General features: G+C 31.6%; 1 non-coding gene across 1 annotated transcript; it reads left to right on the forward strand.

Moving 5' to 3' along the window:
• Positions 1–3,338: 3,338 nt before the first annotated feature.
• Positions 3,339–3,410, forward strand: TRNAH-GUG (transfer RNA histidin (anticodon GUG)). Its single transcript has one exon. It is a non-coding gene; the product is annotated as a tRNA-His (tRNA).
• Positions 3,411–4,409: the final 999 nt, after the last annotated feature.

The following is a 4,409-nucleotide window of genomic DNA, read 5'->3' on the forward strand; positions in this document are numbered from 1 at the left end:
AGAACTACTTTTAGTTTCAGTCGTGCTCTTTTTCTATGTTTATCTCATAATTTGATAGCAATAATTTGTGGGCCAGTGAGGTTTATTGATTTACCCTGGAATAAGGATCTAAATAATTTTTTAATAATCTATATGTCATAACTTCAGTGGTAAGTTTTTCTTGGTATCTAAACAAATATTTCTTCTCCTCCGGTTGTCATCTACACGCTTTGTTCATGTCTTCTTGGCACAAATTGAAGTTTTTAACTTTAATGTAGTTATTTAAATCTCTACTTTTATTGATTATAAGAGAGCAGGAGATAATTGTCAGTCCTCTTGCATTTTTTTGTCTTTAAATGTTGCAAAGGTCCATAGCTTATTGAGATTTTAACCCTCGCATATGTGTGCGTGCTGTTGTTGCTTACTTTATATTTTTCTGTAATTTTAGTTTGTTTAATTCTTCACTAGAGGTTTTATGAAGGTGTTATCGAATCTTATGATCCTATCAAAGGAAAGCACAAGGTGAGATGTTAGTTACTGATGCTAATCTTTATGCTTTTTATCTCTAGAATTCAATAATGAATCTCTGCCTATGTAAGCTTTCTATATTGCCACTTATTGAGGTAATGGAGGAGATTGGAGGGTTTATTCCCAGTGAGATACAGTGTGTGGTTATTCAAGATTATATAAGATCTCTAATAGGGTTGAATAATTTAATACTTATAAAGTTAGTGACAGTTTTATCCCCGAGTTTTTCTACCTGGTTTCTTTGATCTATGGTGATTATATGGTTGGTAATGCATTCTTTTCAAAGGAATACAAAGAAGGGTGCCTTTTTATCCCAGAGTTTTTATTTTAAATTGTTAGATAAAAAATAAGGAATATTCTGGAAAATTTTCATGGTGTGGCTGCTTCAAGTCTTCAATGATTACCTTTTTTCTAGAGAAAAGTCTAATATAAATATTGGAATTGCAGTAGAGATGTGTGTGGGAAAGTTATACTATGTGTGCCTGAGAAAGGTAACATTTGTAAACATGAAATGAAGTAAGCTTTCCCCTTTGTCGTTTGGATGATTCCAGTATTTCATGTTTTGACTCAGATTCTACATTTTCTAATGGTAATAATTACTGTCCTATCGCTTCTGCTGATAACCTGCACTGTTTACATTGCCGCTGATATCTGCATCGTGATAAGTTGCTACTGTCATCTGTGTGTCTATGGTTCCATGCCTAGGAGAGCTACTGCTATTGTTCTCACCATATAAGTTAAAGTTCTACTTGAATTATGGGTACAGCCACCACATTTACTGAATCATATTTCTGGTTCAAATTTACTAGTTAGTGCTGTAGTTATTAGTGTTGTATAGTTAGTGCAGTTCTTGGTTAAAATTAGTATAATTCAGTTCAAAATTAGTATAGTTAGTAGTTCAGTTCAGTTTATAGTGTAGTTTAGTACAGTTAAGTATAGTTCAGTTCAGTACAGTTTAATAAAACAAAAACAGTTCAGTTCAGTTTTTCTGAACTATTTTTTAGTGCAGTTTAGTTTTTCTGAACTAGTTTTTAGTTCAATACAGTTTTTAGTAGTGCAGTGCAGTTTAGTTTGATTTGCCCACCCCTAGTCTTGAGACATTGGTTACTTCCCTCGTTCCATTTTCATGCATTGGGTGACTACTTTCCCCCTCGTTCTTCAAATTGGTAGCCACATTCACCGATTTCACGAATTGTCCTCTCAGCACGTTGCCCCGATCAGCTCTCATCGCCACCATCTCCGCCCTCAATTCCTGCATCTGCCTCTACATTTCCTGTAACACTTGCAACTGAAGCTCCTCTGCCATTGTGGTCTCACTTGGATTTCTTCTGCACTCTCGGCCCCACGGTGGGTCCTAAAATGTTTCGGTAACTAGGTCCAAGACTATTGTTCCTCCTTCTTCCTTACTCTGTCGCTGCGATTTCCAACGACGCAAAGTTCCTCTCCACAATACTGATCGGTTATCACCTACAAGAAACACTTCGACGCTCAAGTCATATTAGCTTCACGGAGATCAAGGTGATAATAATTCAGAAAAAGATGTCTTTACCTAGACTTAAATCTCATATTTATAGACCTGATTCTTAATAATAACCATTAACTGTTAATCAATACCATATCAATGTCGTATATCTTATTTCCTATTGCTTGCTATTTGGTCATTAAAGTCATATGTTCCATTCCTGATAGCATGACCTTTAATGCTTATCAGCAATCAACCAACTGCCTCGTGCTTGACTTCTTCGTCTTAGCTGATAGTTGTCAGACCAGATTTCTTTCAGTAGCTACCGAGTACACTACAGGTTCAAAAAAGGGAACTTTTTTTTCTTTTTCTTCTTCTCTACAGCATCGATGGTACAAGGGAGGATATTTTACTCTTTTTATGTTAATGTGGATGCAATTATTAATAATAGAGGTGCGGGAAGCAAAAGCTTTTACACAAACTCTAAAATGCCATATGTATCCCCATGTTATGGGCTAGCAAATACTATTGGCCCAAAGTTATTCTTCTAAATGACACCCTCAATCTTTAGGCCATTTCTTCTTACACTCCATAGTTTCTTCATCCATCCGCTTTCCATATTAAAATGACCAAATTACCCTTAATTGAAAAAATAATAAAATTCCTAATCAAAATCCTAAAATAATAAAAAACCCTCTCCCTCTTATGAAAGCAGTCCTGCTGCACCTCCATACATAAGCACCTTCATACATCTCACCTCTATTGCTGACCTCCATTGTTGTTGGAAGATTCTTCTCCGAACTACACCTCCATAAAAACTTCATCGCACCTCCTTCATCGTTGAAGGCGTTGAACATCCCTCTGAGGAGTGTTAGCAAAGTGAAGAGAAATGTATGTGTGCATTTTGTTGTGGTTTGTTTGAGAGAAGAGAAATCTAATACAAGTGTTTTAGAATTTTGAATGCTTTAGGGATTGTGGAATCCGTAACGTTTTTTTTCTTAATCCCACAATCCGTAATGAAAAACAAATCTGTACATTATGAATTTTACAATAAGTAATATATTTATGGGGTGCAGCAGCGCTGCCGTGGAGATATTTTTTTTTAATTATTTTAGGGTTTAGAGTTTTTATTAATTTTTAATTAAAGTTAATTTTATCATTTTAATATGGGTATAAGGTGCAGGAAAAAAATTCAGGTGTAGGAAGAAATAACCAATCTTAGTTGCAACTTAAAATAGATTATGGACAAAAAAAACTCATTTTTTATCTTATTTGTAAATAATAATTCCCCAACTGATATTAGCATGAAAGAATTGGAATTATAAATTGTATATTGAAATATAGAAGCATCAAACGAACCAACATTGAAGTGGCTGTAGTTTAGTGGTAAGAATTCCACGTTGTGGCCGTGGAGACCTGGGCTCGAATCCCAGCAGCCACACTTTTATTTTTTATCTTAATAATTCAGTTTCTTTAATCTTTTTAGTAATTCATAGTTTTAAATTTTTTATTATTTTTAATTTAATATTTGTAGTTGTACAAGATAGATTTTGTTGTAATACACATTTACCAAATATAAGAAATTTGTTTAAATTTTACAAGGATCTGGACAATTTTTTCAAAGCATTCACGGCCACATAATATATATATATATATATATATATATATATATATATATATATATATATATATATATATATATATATATATATATATATATATATATATATATATATATATTTAAAGTTGAAAAATAATTTTAGAAATATCTTATCGAAAAGCTGATAATATAAAAAATAAATGTTGTGGGATGTCATCTATTAAGTCCATTAAATTAATGAGCATTTCACTTTTGTGACCTAAAATATTCTCTCACTTTCTTACATGTGAGTTTAATCATTTAGTATACTAATAGTTAAGTTAAGCACATGCGTCCAAGAAAGACTAAATCACTTGTTTGTATTAATGAAATGTCACTAATTTTATTTTATAATCTGAAATAGTAACTGTCTTGTCATTTAAAGTATTATTTTTATTTCTTTAATTACATAATTTATTAATAACCTTTTTAAATAATTAACAAAAGGTTAGTCCTGGTATTGTCCACAAGTGCGATGAGGCCAGCAATTAGAAGAGGTCAAAAGAACAACTACGCATAATTTTATAGTTCGTAAACACATTTGTAGAAATAAATTAAAGTCTTTGCCTTTTTTTATTTAAATTAAAATAAAGTAGCTAATTAAAAGTTGTCTTTTCATGTTGATTATTAGTATTTTTTTTTTTTGGATGTCTTGTTCATTAATTCATTTCAAATGATTTTTTTTACTAATTATTTTAATTGAATAATCTAGCAATACTGTAATTTCTGTTTTATACTAAAATATATGTAAATTTACCAAATATTTTGTATAAGAATAATTAGTGTATAAAATACATATAA

Source organism: Vigna angularis, chromosome 8 (genome assembly GCF_016808095.1).
Source record: "Vigna angularis cultivar LongXiaoDou No.4 chromosome 8, ASM1680809v1, whole genome shotgun sequence".
In the NCBI taxonomy this organism is placed as follows: domain Eukaryota; kingdom Viridiplantae; phylum Streptophyta; class Magnoliopsida; order Fabales; family Fabaceae; genus Vigna; species Vigna angularis.